This window comes from Lithobates pipiens, unplaced genomic scaffold (assembly GCF_037356315.1).
Source record: "Lithobates pipiens isolate NorthernLeopardFrog02 unplaced genomic scaffold, aLitPip1_a1.2 Scaffold_8, whole genome shotgun sequence".
Classification (NCBI taxonomy): domain Eukaryota; kingdom Metazoa; phylum Chordata; class Amphibia; order Anura; family Ranidae; genus Lithobates; species Lithobates pipiens.
The window spans coordinates 276,936,917-276,954,533 of NW_027507903.1; positions in this window are offsets into that span (position 1 = coordinate 276,936,917).

The following is a 17,617-nucleotide window of genomic DNA, read 5'->3' on the forward strand; positions in this document are numbered from 1 at the left end:
TTTTCCCCAAAATGTTAGGTGATTTGCTGGTTGTGGAAGAGCAAGTTCCAAAAAGTGCAAGTGCACAACTCCTAATCCAGGACATCATGAAATTGACAACATAAGAAATAAACTAAATTTTCTTGAACAAGAAATGAAGAACATGATTGATGCTTTGGGGAGAATTTAACAGGTCTTTAAAATGCAAGCATTTTAATAATTGTTGCTGTTATAAAAAACACAATTTTTTGTAATTAGTAAAAGCCAAATTTTGAAGATGCACACAGTGTGTCAACATGTGCTATCTGCCATCACAGGAGATCAATGTATGCGTTTTGTGGTGCAACCCCTATCTCCCAAATGAAGTAGGTGAGAGGAAGGGGTGGCACCCCCAAAACACGTCCATTGATCCCACATGATGGCAGATAGCACATGTTGACATTAGGCATGGGATAAGAAGGGAAATACTCATTTTGACTCCCAAATTGTGTGCATCTCCAAAATTTGGCTTTTACAGGGGTGACATCACCCCATCTGATGAAGGCAATATCCAGACATTTTGGACATACTATAATGTCTGATATTGCCTTCTGTTTTTCTATGTTTTACTTTGTAAGTTCCATATTTTTGTATGTTATGTTATTAAACATGCCTATTTACAAAAAAAAGTAAAAAAAATAAAAAAATATATATATTACCCAAAAATTTTAAAATGCACATGTGAGTAAAAAGTTTGCTAATCAACAATGTGTGGCTTCTTCTTTCAATGGTCATTACCAGTTTTTGAAGTAATTTTGTATTTACAGTGACAACGTGGCTAATTTACTAAAGGAAAATGCACTTGGCACTAAAAGTGCACTAGGAGAACCTAGGAGACAGCCAAAAACATACACAAGCAATAAAGAAATTTCAAGATTTTATCAGATAATTTTTTTTATGAAAACATTTTTTTAGACATTGTCTGGCATAAAAATGCCCCATCCACCCATAAAATAATTTACATATTTCTGTCAAACTTCACGGGCGCTTTGGGGTGCCAAGCCAGTACAGCCAGTATCCAGGCCCATCAGGGGAATCACAGGAAGTCCATCCTGTAGTCCGCCATATGGATTTCTGTCACAAACTGGCAGAATTGGCTGGCCATTATCCTGAATGGTATTCTCAACAACTCTTCTCGCTCTGGCCAGCCGGTAGTTAAAAACCCTCCTCTCTGGGGCGAGGGTCCTTTGGGGGAAGGGCCTCATCAGGTGCTTACCCAGACCAAATGCTTCTTCAGCCAGGCCACCAGTCTGGAGACGTTGGTAAAACTCTGTCTGGGCAAAGGCTCCTCCATCTGACATCTGGCCATTCTTACCCACGTCCACATAGAGGAACTCATATTGTACTTAACACTATACTATTAAAACCCTTATAGTTATAATAGTAAGACTCCCGAATGGGATGGTGGCATGATGTGGACATGCTTCCCATCTATAGCCCCGCCACAGTTGGAAAAGTCCCAACGGTCGGCAAAATGGAATGCCACAGTCTACCAGTCTTGTGGCGTTGAAAGAAACTGTGGAGTCAAAACAGAAAAAAATATATAAGTACTTTTGCACATAACATTGCAAGTAGATTAAACAAAAACATATTTGGCCAACATCAGTATAACATTTATTTTAAGGAGTATTTCAAAACAAAAATCTAAGGTCCACTTATTATATTCCTCAGCCCCTCTAAGGGCCCATTGCCAAAATTTTAGGGGGGGAGGGGGTTTGAGGTGACTTTGGGAGACAAAAAAGCTTATGGTACTCTAAGCCTGAATTTAAGGACACACATAACATTTGTACACATTTTAGGGGGTGTTTTGGGTAAAGCACTACAGTGGAGCTGACAAAATACATTGTTAAAAGTGACTAGGCTAGGTGTATATGGACCCAGGATAGCACGCTGGGGAGGATAGTGAAGGCAAATATGCATGTAGCCCAAAAAAGGAGCATTAAAAGATTCCAGTATGCATGAGGATAAAGGGGACATTCACAGCATATTCCAATCATGGTAATTAGGAAATGATGAAATAAATACAATACATTAGCAAACATTAAATACATAGAATGTGATGTTAAAGGAGAAAACTTACCCTAATATAGTCCTTCTTCAGGACCTGAATGATGGCAGAACAGGTCTCTGGAATAATGATCCTCAGAGCCTGGGGGGAGATGTCTGTAGAGAACTTGAGGTCCTGCAGACTCCCAGTCGCTAAGTACCGCAAGGTGGCATCTAGCCTCTGCTCCAGAGTGATGGCTTGCCGCATGCAGGTGTCCTGCTTCATAATATAAGGGGTGAGCAAAGCCAACAGATGGTGAAAAATGGGGTCCGTCATCCGGAGAAAGTTCCTGAAATCATCAGGATTATTCTCCTGGATCTTACGCAGCAGAGGCATATGAGAGAATTGGTCACGCTGGAGTAACCAATTCTTGGTCCATGAACTCCTCCTCATCCTGTTCATGGACTGAGCTTGGGTCAAAGTATAAACCCTAACACCAAGCCCCCACATAGCATGAACTGTACGACGAGTACATACCCGCAACATGGTTTCAAAATGGTCAGCTAGTCAAAACGAACTTAACAGAATGGACTGAAGAACAGCAAGTCCTGTGAAGAGCGAGCTGAAAATAAACAAGTGGACAAGAACGCACTGAAAAACAGAACAAACTGACTGCACATACTGAAAACCAAATACAAACCCACAAGCACAAACTGAATAGCAGTAAAATGATCTGAAAAAGCAGGAGTCTGTAAAGCACGAATCGTCTCTAACCAAACTTCTACCAACATGAGATTAGCAGAATGAGCCAAAAGGGTGGTGCAGTGGCTATAGAACTTCCTTTTTCTAGACCCGTCGTACATGTTGTATGTCACTGTCACTTTGTCACTTTGGTGTGATCGTGTGTATGCAAAACAGTTTCTCCGTCAGAAAAACCTTCAGAATGGGAGGTCCGCCGGACATTTGAAATGAACGGACTTGCCCACACAGGGAGAAAAGTCTGTTCAATTCGAACGTCGCTCCAGCTAGATGGGACTAGCGAAGGAGGTCAATGTCGCTGCCTCCATAGGCGAGATTGACACCTCGCTGGCCCCGTCAACTGGTATGGACTTAAAGGGAAAGCCCTACGCTGAAAAAACAGCGTGGGGGTCCCCCCAAAGTCCATATCAGACCCTTATCCAAGCAAGCGGTCAGGAAAGGGGGTGGGGACGAGCGAGTGCCCCCCATCCTGAGCCATACCAGGCCGCGTGCCCTCCGGCAGACTAGCACACAGATGGCCTGATTGTCTGCCGGTGTTCTATCACATACAGTCCCCCATTGGATAGTGTCTGCTGTGTACTGCGCATGCGCAGTACACATCGCACACAGATTCTGAAAATAGCCGAGGAAGAAAGGCGCCTGCGCCGTGAGTCCAGGTTCTAGCCCCACCATCCAAGTGGACATAGAGTAGGAATATAAAAGAGCCGAGCGCAGCGAGGCCGAGCCCAAAGCATGGCCCGCGAGGGGCCCTATAATTTTCCGAACCCTATGTCCGCTTGGATGGTGGGGCTACCACCTCCACTCACGGCGCAGGCGCCATTCATCTTCTGAGATTTTCCGAAGTTTCTTCTGCCCTGTACTGCGCATGCAGTACGGGGTGGACACTATATGATGGCAGGACACTATCTGCCAGAACACTGGAATGCCGAGTCCAGCAGACAATTTTGAGTCAAAACTTCTTTCTAAGTCCGCCAGACTTTTGGAAAGAAAAAGTCAGCCGGAACCCACACATGGGCGGATTGTCCAGCGGATAGTCTGATCATGTGTACGCGGCATAAAAGTGAAAGATTTGCTTTGAAGATAATGCTACAATACTGCTAAGACTGGCCAGTGGACTGAAGAAAAAAAATGAACAGATTCCCCCATCCACACAAGTAAGGTAGATGGGGGGATGCTACCCACTGTGCCATAGTATTCCGACAGAAGTTGGCTGTAGCCGCTTATCAAAAGAAAGTTTTCCAATAGTCCTGTTCAACAGAAGTCAATCTACCAATCGACTTCTGTTGAACAAGGAGGGCCAAACACATATCGAAATTCTTCCAGTCTGTGCTTAATTGGCCAAAATTAATTTTGTGTATACCCAGCTTAAACCTAAATCCAGATCTTAACTGATTGAGCTTAATTCATAAGCTAGTACTGTTAACCAGTTATGAGATAATAAACTGTATGTGTCTGCAAAGTATTTTGGAGGATATTGTACAAAAAAGCAAAAAAACAAAGGAGAATGGAAAAGCTACAATGTTGCCCAAAGCAATCAGTCAAAATCCAGCTATCATTTATTTTTTTCAATTTAAAGAAGGTAAGCATGTGATTGAATGTTCTTGGAACTTCTCCAGTATCCACAAATCTTGTTTTTTTTTGCTGTATCCTTATCTCTGCCATATTTGGTTTGTAGGCCCATTGATGGATCCACTCCTGCTAAACCAGCTCTGAGTCTTTAACACAAAACTAAATTGAGGAAAACAAGGTACAGATCCCACCAACCAAAAAAAAGTAGAAATGAAAGAAAACAAGAATAAGCAAACCCTTTCACTAGTGAGCGGCTTGCTCTCAAGCCGCTCAATGCTCCTCTATCAAAGCTCCAGGTTTCTGGATGTAGTTCATGCTATGGCTGGGGGTGGGTAAGCATCCCTAATTATGATTTCCAAAAGAAGGATTTCTTTACCAATGGAAAAACAGTGCTCACAGATGTCATGATGTCTGAGATAGATGGTTTATGCCAGTGGTTTAGATCATTGTATATGTCTAAATTCTTAGTCAGATAAGTATCAATAATAGTCTCATAAATGGAAACTACAACAACTGCAAAATTACGTTTTTTTTTTTTTTACTGGATTTTTAGATATATGCAATGTTCCATCTCAAAAAGGCTGTTTTACAACAAAGCATAGAAGAACCAGCATTGCTCAAGTTTATACTAAAGGAGTATTGCTCTATCCATGTTATAATGCCTTTCTATGCATGTAGTGAGACATCTTGCTGGGCTATAAATAGATTTCTAATGACTGTCTGACACTGCGCCTAGGAAATTTCCTAGTAGGATTCTCATTACAGAGACAACATCATTATTAAAGTAGCTAGGATTTTTTTTTTCTTCTTCTTCTTATTTTTTTTTGTACCATTGCAGAATTATCTTGTTCATTAGTAGCTGCAAGGAAATATGCCTATTGTGTATAATTGGCGACTAATTTCTAAGACTGTTATTTATCATAATTATCTATATAATACAATGAAAGAACAGATTTAATTGCTTATGACTTCATGGATACGACGAGCAAATAAAATAATGGCAGATGGCCTGAATGTCAGGACACTATGGAACATACTGTCAAGGGACACCAACAGCAGTATTGCTGTTAAATTGACCATATGAGAAATCTGACACCTTTACCCCCCGATGTATCAAAGTGTCAGTATGCTGCATCGGTTTTGTATTTGAGTTTTTTTCAGTACAGAATTGAGGGCCCATTAGGGAACAGGCAGATTATAATATAATGTATTCAATTCTGCAACTGGGAGTTTTCTTGTTGCATTTGCCCAAGAAAAAAACAATGTGTGCCAGTCTAAAGTTGGCACAAGCATTTCTAGCTAATGATCTGTGTCAAATGTGAGAAATGTGATTAACAATAGTCGTTCATTTAAACACCCTGCTTCCTCTAGCTGGTATTTTTGTCCAAGACATTCTGCTTGCTTACATTCAATGTTAGTGTTCGTAAAATAGAGTCAGGTGTAATGAGGGAAGGGCAGCAGGGACAGCTGCCCAGGCCACTCGAAGAACCCGAGGAGCAATATAACACCAGAAAAACACATAATTAAAAATACCCATGAGGTCTTTTAATGTCAATAGAAGTACAATTTAATTGTCCAGTTATTATATTTTATTAGTATTGTTATGGAAAAACACTATGTAAAAGAGATGTGGCGTGAAAAGTTTCACCAAAGGACTAGCACATTGTTAACATAAAAAAGTAGCATTTTTCCCATTTTTACTTTTTCTAGCATAACATGGTTAGGAAAATAGAAAAAGAATCAAATGATAATCTAATGATAATCCCATTCACAGATTTAACATTTTACCTCCAACTTTTCCTAGACTATTAATGTGTTCACTGTCACTACTACTACTACTACAAGTAGTGTCACTATTAGTAGAATCACAGGAACTCCTAACCAAAACCCCCTTTTTTTATTTTTATTTTCTTATTTTTTAGCATTTCTGTTGAACAATGGCATTTGTCAAATTATCCATTTACAGGTGGCAAACTTACATTTTAGGTTAGGCAAAATGGTGTCTCATACAGGATAATTTGATTTGATTGGACAAAAAAAAACACACTATTGGGTGTGTTTGTAAAAAAAAATAATCTGTAGCTGTATTTCCATTTAACCACTTTCAGACTGGACCATTTTGCTGGCTTAAGACCAGACCACTTTTTGCGATTCGGCACTGTGCCACTTTAACTGACAATTGCGCGGTCATACGACGTGGCTCCCAAACAAAATTTACGTTCTTTTTTTTCCACAAATAGAGCTTTCTTTTGGTGGTATTTGATCACCCCTGCGGTTTTTATTTTTTGCGCTATAAACAAAAATAGAGCGACAATTTTGAAAAAAACGCATCATTTTTTACTTTTTGTTATAATATATATCCCCCCAAAAATACATGAAAAATGTTTTCCCTCAGTTTAGGCCAATAAGTATTCTTCTACATATTTTTGGTAAAAAAAAATAGCAATAAGCGATTATTGTTTGGTTTGTGCAAAAGTTATAGCGTTTACAAAATAGGGAATAGTTTTATGGCATTTTTATTAATATTTTTTTTTACTAGTAATGGTGGCGATCAGCGATTCTTATTGTGACTACAACATTGTGGTGGACACATCGGACATTTTTGACACATTTTTGGGACCATTGTCATTTATACAGCAATCAATGCTATACAAATGCATTGATTCCTGTGTAAATGGCACTGGCAGTGAAGGGGTTAACCAGGGGTTGGCAGTGTAGGGGTTAAGTGTTCCTAGGGGCATGTTACTAACTGTGGGGGGCTGGGCTTTGTGTTAGTGAACACTAATCTCTGCTTCAATCACATGGAGCAGAGATCAGCGTCACTTGTTGCTTCCCAGAATGGGGAGATGCTGTTTACAACGGCATCTCCCTGTTCAGCCGCCCGTGAGACGATCGCGGGTATATCCGCGGCGATCGAGTCTGCGGGACCTGCGACCGGACTCACAGGGGTCCCGACCGGCAGGTGTGCACGCGATGGCAGGGTGGCATTTAAAAATGGACGTACATGTACACCAATATGCCTGCCCGTGCCATTCTGCCGACGTACAACGACATGCGCCAGCCGGGAACTGGTTAAACTGCATTTAAATCCATTCTGTGCAAACAAGGCAAAAATGTCATGTTGTCAGGCTATATTTTTCTACAATTTGAATGTGTGAATGTGGAAAGTACAATATTATCGCCACTAGATGACACTGATTATCAAAGGAAATAAGTATGCTCCTCAGCGCCAGCCTTGGTATTTTCGAAATTTACACATTAGCATTGCAGAGAATATAGTAGGAAAACATTTGATTTTGTCAGCTACAGATGAACAGCTACAGTATGTAATTTTTTGTATAAATATACTCCCACATGTGGAAACCCAAAACAATGAATATATCAGATATAAATTTTCATTTTTGTGACTGACGAAAGGTAAATCGTGAATGTCATAGATTACTGCACACCATTTATAAAATACTTTAGATGCAATTGATCTTCATTTAATCAATAATAAATTTAATTGTGTGACAAAACCACCTAGGTTGGCAGGATTAAATTATACAAATCTTTACAATGAATAATTTTAGAAATAGTTGACCATTGTTTTTTGTCTTTTTTTTGTTTGCTGTGTATCTGAACCCAAGATCAAAACTGTAATATATTGCAACTTACTGGTCCATAAATGCAATGACTGAATTCAGTTTTTTCCTGGTAATCTTGCCAGTAAAACACTTCCTGTCCTAGGGAAACAACACTTACTCACTGTACGGTATCTATGAAGAATCAGCCTTGTCACCCTAGGACATCCTAGTGTTCTGTAGACCACAGAAAGAGCTGAAACGTGTGGATAATGGATAACAGTCCTAAGACTAAAGGCTTTGGAAGTTATGAGCTATTTTTTTTTTTTAGGCAGGATCAACAGGTACTTTTTTGTACTTATTAAAAAAAAATAAGAAAAATGCTTTCAATGGAATATTTAATAGCCCAAAAGGCAGTAAAAATGTGATGTTTGTTGTTGTATACATCCTAATGCCTTGTACACATGGTCAGACATTCCGACCACAAAATCTGTCGGATTTTTTCAGACAGATTTTGTCCGAAACTGGTATTGCATACACACGGTTGGGCAGAAGTTGTCGGAAAATCTGATCGTTCGGAACACATTGGTGACGTTCGTTGCGTACGACAGGACTACGTAGAGGCTAGTAGCCAATAGCTTTGGTCTCGTAATTTGATCTGAACATGCGTGACACTTTGTCCGTCGGAATTCTCTACAAACGATCAGAAAAAGTCTGATCGGATTTTTTTGACGGAAAATTTTAGATTCTGCTCTCAAATTTTTTCCGTCGGATAGAGTCCAATAGAGCACACACATGATCGGATTTTCCAACAATATAATCCAATTGGACCTATTCCGTTGGAATTTCCGACCGTGTGTACAGGGCATACGTCTTTAATTATAGGCTAGGGCAGCAAGTCAGGAGTCACTTTTCAGCATTCAAGGGACAACTATATTTTTAATATAAACATCTCTAATTCAACCCATCCCTCCTGAACTGACCTAGGCTAAAATAACCCCCGCCCCAGCTTCTTACTTAGCCCAATTCATATAAAATCCAACTTTGAAATAGTACAACTACAGTTGAAATCGCACAGAAATCCGCATGTCAGTGTGACTTCAGGTGCAACTTGGCTGACATCTGTGGGACTTCATGTACAGATGTCTATGCAAGTTGCACCTGAAATCATTTCAAATCAATGCGGCACCACGAAGTCGACGCTGCACTGATTTGAACAGTTCCATTGCCAACAACAGAGTGTGACTTGTCATGTGATTTGGACCTGTCAAATTGCATGAAAAGTCACACTGGTATGAACAGATATTGGCCACTGTAGTAGAGTCATATCCTGTGCACTGTTTACATCATCTCAGGTAGAGTTCCTTTTTGACATTGGCTTCACATGCACTTGTATGGGGCCATCCTGGAAAGCAGCAACTGTGAGTAGGAGGGCTCAAGGTGCAGTCATGGCCAGTGTCAAAGAGAATTTCTGCCCAGAGCATGTTTGAGGACAGAATGTAAGATGATTTTTAGTGAGGGGGAGGGGAGCAGAATGGGACTTGATTTTAAAAAAGGTAGAGGAGCAGCAACTGGTTGTGTTCTACTACGAAGAAGAATGAAGGAGAGGAGGTAGAGATGGAGATGATTATTAACTGGGGTAAGTGTGATGAAGGGTCTCTCTCCAGGGGCAATTCAAACCCTTTGACGGTGTGTGAAGTTGCGGTGCAGTTGCTTGTCATGACTCATGTGACAGACCTAACTGGGACAGTGGCTTTTTGAGGGGACTGCAGGGTAGTCTCTTGCCTGCTGACTATGGGCCCTGGCTTTTGATGGGGCTCTATTTCTTGGGAGGTGTGTGCCTGGGAGACCTTTGGAGTGGGTGTATTTTGGATTTGGGTCCATGTCCTGACAAACCACACAAGCTCTGGCAACCTAGGACCAGGATACAAATTTGAGGCCTCTGTGCCCAAACCATCAATGACTGCTAGACTCAGAGACTCAGAATAGATATTAATATAATCAGCTCAAAATAAACTGATGCTGGTGTCTCCTCTCCTGCTGTTATGTGTAATCTGTTTATTAAGGTGTATTTCTCTCTATGTATAATTTCCCTTTGTGTGCCTCCTAGGTGTAAATCCCCATTGTTAATTGAGTCACCTTTTGTTTGTTTTGTGTCCACTTCACCTTGTTACCAAACTATTGTCGGATGTTTATGTTAGCTGTTCATTAGATGTACTGTCATGCCGCGTACACATGGTCGGAATTTTCGCTGGTAGAAGCTCTGATGGTTTTCCCGATGGAATTCCGACGGAATTCCGCTTAAGCTGTCTTGCCTACACACGGTCACACCAAGTTCCGATCATTTAGAACGCGGTGACATCCACCACATACGACTAGAAAAGGGAGGTTCAGCACCACGGACAGCATCCTTTGGGCTCCTTCTGCTGATCTTGTGTTTATCGCGTGTTTAGTAGAATTTGGTTAGAGACAATTCGCGCTTTTCAGACTTGTGCTTCAGATCGTTCCTGCTGTGCAGTTTGTGCTTGTCGGTGCATATCAGTGCATGTAGTCAGTTTGCATTTGTTTGTCATTGCAGACTATATCTTGGTATAGTACGCTTTGATTTTCAGTGCTTATTGTCCACTCGTTGCTGATTTGCATTTCGTTCTTTCAGGTCTTGCTGTTTATCAGTGCTTTCTGTTGTCCGTTCTGACCAGCCGACCGCTTTGAAGCCATATTGCGTGTACGTACGCATCGTAGAGTTTGTGCTGTGCGGGGGCTTGGTGTTGGGGTCTTACTTTGACACAAGCCTGGTCCAGGTGGGGAGGAGTTCATGGACAAATAATTGGTTGCTCCAGTGTGACCAGTTCTCTCATATGCCTTTGCCGCGTGCCTTTGCCGCGTGAGATCTATTCCTCTATTTTCAGGAATTATCTCCGGATGACGGACCCCATTTTTCACCGTCTGCTGGCTTTGCTGTCCCCTTATATCAGCAGGCAGGATACCTGCATGCGGCAAGCTATCACTCTGGAGCAGAGGCTAGTTGCCACGTTGCGGTACTTGGCGACAGGGAGAAGCCTTCAGGACCTCAAGTTCTCGACAGGCATCTCACCCCAGGCTCCGGGGATCATTATCCCAGAGACCTGTTCTGCCATCATCCAGGTCCTGCAGAAGGACTATATGAGGGTAAGTTTTCTCCTTTAACACCACATTCTATGTATTTAATGTTTGCTAATGTATTGTATTTCTTTCATCATTCTATAATTAACATAATTGTAATAAGCTGGGAATCTTTGTCCTCATGCATGTTGGATTTTTTATTTGCTCCTTTTTTGTCCTTCATGCATATTTGCCTTCACTAACCCCCCCCCCCCCAGCATGCTATCCGAGGCCCATATACTCCTAGTCTAGTCAATTAACAATGTATTTTGTCAGCTACATTGTAATGCTTTACCCTAAAGACCCCCTAAAATGTTTACAAATGTTATTGCTGTCCTTAAATTCATGCAGAGTGCCAGAGGCTTTTTTGGGGGGCCCAAAATCATTTGGAACCCCCCTCCCCCCAACCGCTAAGTCATCTGATAGCAATCCTCTATCTGCTGACTTTGCCAAACCCAAGTAGTGTGTCTACCTCTTTTGTGGTCACATTTATGGATGAATTTCTCCAAGCATGTAGCGCAAGGGCATGCTTGAGTACTTTCAAATGCTACTGTTTAAAATGTTCTTCTCATATTATTATCTTGATAGGTAATTTCAGAATCTACAAATGTGCTTCCATTTATTTATTTGTTTTGATGCCACTTCTTTTTTACCTTTCCAGTGGGCTGCCAATAGTGTAATTAAGGAGGGGCTGGCCAAAGTAACACACATTACTTTGTTATTACTCCATTACATAGTGGAGAGGGTGGTTACCTGTCCAAAACATACCTCCCCCCAAAATATTTTCAAGGGGCCATCAGAGAGGGTGATGAATCTGATAAGCGGACCTCATATTTTAGCCTTTAAATACTCTTTACAAGAAATGTTATACTGATGTTGGCCAACAATGTTTGTGTATAATCTGCTTGTAATGTTTCTGTGCAAAATTACTAATTTGATTTTTTTGTTTGACTCCACAGTTTCCTTCAACGCCACAGGAATGGCAGACTGTGGCCTCCCAGTTTACCCAGAGGTGGGATTTTCCTAACTGCGGAGGGGCAATCGATGGGAAGCATGTCCACATCATCCCACCACCCCATTCAGTATGGTATTTGTAAGCATTGTAACTCCAAAAGGGATCGGATCTGAGTGGGGGCACATTTTCTTTCCTACTACAATCATTCCTGGTGGCAGAATTCTCCAGCAGTGAAAGTTAAAATTACAATTTCTCTTTAAACTACACAGGAAAAAGACTTAAAGACATGTCCTTTAAACATCTAGCTCAGGTAGAGAACCATTGTGTGCTGCTAGCAAATGGTTAAGGCTTATCACTCAGGTCTTGATTTCACTCTAGTATTTCATGTATTCACAGAAAACAATGGCAGACACCCCAGTGAAAAGATGATGTTTGTATCTATTCATTATTTAGTACATATAGTATTATAACAGGTAATAAATATCAATGGCAAGGGGCCTTCAAGTCAAACAATACGCTCCAAACTAAAATGTGTGTGTGTGTGTGTGTGTGTAAACCTGTTATTTTTATAAAATCGCTACAATGCTAATGCTAATAAAATTTGCAGACAACTACAGATGCATGAGTATATCTGCAAATGTTTTTCAGAAAGTTTTGGAATTGTCAGCATGTGTGTTAAATTGTGTATTAAATGCTGACCATACATCACTCAAATGTTGGCTGATTCCCACTGCACGACCCAACTTGACAAAAGTTGACTTTTTAGTTGACCTTTGTTAAAGGACTTGAGTGGAAAACTGTCAGCAGAGCAGCTACTGCAACCAATCAGATATAGTCATTGTAAAATGATTCAGCAGCTGTGGGCCCCACAGTCTGCTAAATACAATAGCCAGCAGGGAAAATTTCTTCATCCACTCTGTTTAGCATGGATGGAGGAATTAATTGATTTCTCTTGTTCAGCCAGTGGGGTTTAACAAGAAAAATCTAAAGGTGTATGGATAGCTCAATTAGTAAACAGAAACCAACTACATAAAGCCACAAGTAATCCTGTACACATATCTTTTTTCTGGGTTCTTTTAGGCTCTGAGGACCTAGTCAAGTGACTGATTCAGCAATAATGGGTTACCATTGGTAATATTACATACAATGAATATTCTGCAAGCCTACAGCTAGGCCACTATACTACACTAGACCAGTCCTTGAGGATCTGCAGTGGCCACAGCATCCCTCCTCCTGGGTTGTAGCTCGATAGGTTTCACATACTTTTCAGAACAAATGTTATTGTTTCTGGGTGGCTACCTTGTATAAGTACTGATTTGTTCCCCACTTTCTGGGATATGTATTGACAGCTAGTGTTGTCACAGTTTTATTCAGAGCCTGTGCTCTGAGAGTATTCACACTGATAAGCACTTTGCTGTCTGAAATAATCTCTAACATGATTATAGTAATTCTTATGCCAAAATAAACTATAAATATGAATATTAAATTATTACAACTCATAAATAGGGCTTATAAATAAATGCATAAGAAATAGCAATCATAAGTTTATTATGAACTCCAAAACTTTCAGAGATATTTTTAGTTCATAAGTACTTTATAGTGATGCAGAAACTTCCTTCACTTCAATTCATCCACGTTAACAGTTCCACCTTCTACATTCCACCAATGTGCTCACACCATGCTCACCTTATCCATTAATCTGCAATACATGTAAGGTCAGTAGAGGCATGCATTTCCCCTTGTGGATGTCTCTCAGTGGCTCCTGTATACTCACAGCAGGGGTGTATACTCCTCCTGTGCAGCTCCTAAAAGAAAATTGGGGTCTTGGTCCCTTTAAAACAGCTTCTTAAACAAACTGACACAGACTTGCTCCAGTGACACAGTGAAAAAGAGGGGGTGTGGTATTAAGATTCATGCACTTTATTATTAAAAACCGCACTTGCATGTTAAAAATTAGAGCCAGCATATTGCAAATAGTGTAGAGATACTACTATACACTCTACTTCCAGTCTGCAGTCAACAGGCCACCTGTGCACCTGTGCATCCCACACATTTCTAGAAAAATGATATTCAATATCGCCCCTTTATATCTGTAACATTCACTATACAGTGATTTTTATCCACTTTGAGTAAACCTCCTGTTCTCTAGCTCCCTCATCGCCTCCTCCAGGACTTCTCCCGAGCCTCACCCATCCTCTGGAATTCGCTACCCCAATCTGTCAGACTGTTTCCAAATGTATCCACTTTTAGGCGATCCCTGAAAACTTTCCTCTTCAGAGAAGCCTATCCTGCCTCCATCTAACAACTGCAGTATTTTCTCCATTAGCTCATCCCCCACAGCTATTACCCTTTTGTATAACTTGACCATCCCTCCTAGATTGTAAGCTCTAATGAGCAGGGCTCTGATTCCCCCCTGTATTGCAATTGTATTGCAATGTCTGCCTTAATGTTGTATAGTGCTATGTAAACTGTCAGCGCTATATAAATCCTGTATAATAATAATAATAATAATAAACCTTTTAGTTTTGCATAGAGTAGAAAATGGTTAAATACCTTGTCATTTTGTATTTTTTTTATGATTTTGCCATTTGTGTCCCATTGAGGAAATTTCTCTTCACTTTTATAACTAACACACGAGAGAGAGAGAGGAAATCTCTTCAAAGTAATGGAAATCCTCTCATGGGAACATATGTCCCCGTTAGATTATTTTCCTCTCTATTACATTATAGGGACACGTCACAGTTTTGAATTTACCCTTATTTTTGTCCTGCTCGAAATGGTCACCAGGACAAATACAGACTAAATCTCTTTAACAAGGACACAGACTGCATTATGAACTTGGCACAGGTTCTAACCCTTCCAGACTCTATTATGGCTTTAGGGTCCTCAAATGTGACCACTGACATCACCAAAGAGCCGCACATAATGTTCAGTATATGAAATGTTTGAGAGGACTGTCAGAGAGTATAGACATGCTACATTTTTGGTTGGGGATATGCTGCAGAAGACAATATGAAACTGTAAACGTGTTACCTGAGGCTAGTAAAGATCAATGCTATTTCTGTAATCCATGTGTCCACAACAGAGTGCAGACTTAGGTCCAAGGGCTGCACATCATATACCAAAGGGTTGCAGTTTGGGCACCAAGGCTTTAGATACATTAGCCATTATTAATTCTTGAAGGGACCTAATGAACACACATATACAATGAATAATATTCACTTAACACCAACAAACACATAAACTGATTGTTGGCCACAGTGCTAAGCTTAACTATAATTCACTAAAATATAAAAACCATAGTCGAGTTGTCAGCACATGGATTAGCAGTTCAATAAATATTAGGGTTGATAACAGTTCTTTCTCCCTTAAGACTTCTAAAGAAGAAGTTGGGCCAATCTCCAGATATGCGATACCTGGACCCATGCCTTCCTTCAGACATCCCAGATAAAATACAGCAAGGGGGGACCAATAATGTTTGTACATGGAACAAGACACTTTCACCTCTGCCGTCAAATCATCCAGCCTCTTATAAACTCAACCAATGAAACACAGATTACTTTAAACGGCATCTACCAGCCACCTCTGCTATACCACAACAGTGAGTTCTATGGCTTCTCAAAGTTTCACCACTGCACCAAAGATGTGCTGCGTATGGGTGGGGAATACAACTAGGCACACTTTCTGAGGGCAGTACAGGCAAACCCATGAGGGTTAATAATTCCTATTAATAGCAGCTTCTCTGTTTGCACTCAGGATTACTGTGCCACTAAGTGGTCTGGTTTAGAGTGAGAGTTGACCATGGTCTGTATGCTTCACATGTTTGAAAATCTGGGATGCCACTTTGGCATCCCCACTTGTCAGAAATCTGTGGCCAACATGGGGAGCATATATAGGGGCACACCCCCCCCCCCCCCACACTGCATGTCCCTGAGGAGGAGCGTAAGTGGCACTATTTGACATTCTTGAAATGTATTTTAAGCCTGGAGATATGTGGTCTGCAAGATGGTGGACCTCTTTCCCCCTCTTTCTTTTCCTTCCCTCCTCCTTTTTACTATTCCCTCCTCTTTCCCTCTTTTTCCATTTCTCATCCCCCTTCTCCCTTTTCTTTCAATTTTTTTTTCTCTTTCCTTTCCCTCCTACCCCCTCTCCCATTCTTTCCTCCTCTCCTTTTCTTTTCTCTTCTTTTTTCATTCCCTCTTCTTTTTTCTATTTCCTGCTTTTTGTTCCCAAATCTCCTTTTCCCATTTTCTCCCTTTAACCGTCTCTTCCTCCTCCCCCCTTCCCTTTTCCTCTTTTCCTTTCTTGAACTTCCAGTCTTTACAGGAAAGAGGTAACAGTGGAAAGTGCAGTCAGGAGTCAGTGTGTTAGCTTGGAGAAAAAAGAGGGGAGAAGAGAGGAGCAGAGCAGTGCCTTGCTATCGAGGCTAAAGGGCTGTGTGTTTTTTTTTTTGTTGTTTTTTTTGATGCACATAGTGTAGGAAGACATAACTTTAGCCCCTGCATGCAAAGGTGACTCCATAGGCAGCTGCAAGAGAAAGGAGCCACCCTGAAACAGGAATCCTTGGGCAGCAGCCATGGCACCAGCTTAAACAGGCAAGGTAGAGGCAAGACAAGGATTAAAAGATGAAGGAGTTGCATACTCAGTAAGTGGTTAAATCAGCTGTTGAAAGTGCTTAAAATTAAGATGCTAAATATCACTTTAGGAACAGCTACAATTTCTTCAGGAGATAAACAAACTGAATCCAAACATCACAATAACCATGGATATTCAGATATGTACCACAATTTAATAAACATTTGGCATCAGTACATCTGCCTGCAGTCTCATTAATTACTTTTTATTGTTTAAAATAGCTGCTGAATTCTTATCTTGTAGCAGCTTTATTTGAGATGGCCAACCCACCTTTCTTTATCTCTGTACTGGCCATGAAAGCTTTCTTCAGCATAATGTTGTAACATCCAGCCTAAACCTGGGTACATGCTATAAGAAAATTGGGCGAATGTACCACCTGTTTCCCACAATGTTTCACAGCAAAATAAAGGAAGATGCTAATTGTATGTAAATTCTTGAATGACAAAGGCTTTTTTTTATGTTTGACATAGAAACATTGTAGTGTGGATTATTGTTGTTTATTGTTTCATGTGCAGTCTTTCATATCTGATTGTTCTCATAGGAAAACAGTAAACATTAAGTGAAAATCATTTGTTATGTTCACATATGAGGAAAAATGTTGTAGTTTGTCCCTTTGGAAATTTTCGTTTGGCTGTAGAAAGTTGTGTACACACTATATGAAACTCAAATGATTGTTCCTCATATGGAATAATTCTTCCAATTTTCTTATAGTGTGTACCTCACTTAAGGAGGATGAGTGGACCTTATTTGTCTAGGCAATGAATCACATAATGTATGTGTACATCAACATCTTCCTCATTCCCAAAAATGGGATGGCAATCTCACACCACAAATAATTCTTTACTTTCATGCCAGCTATATGTCAGGGACATCCATAAAGGCTCAAATAAATGCCTAGTGACAATACAAGACACATCACATATACATACCCATAGCTTCATCTTAGTTTGGGAATAACAGAAGCTGCTCTCCCTGTAAATCCTCTATATA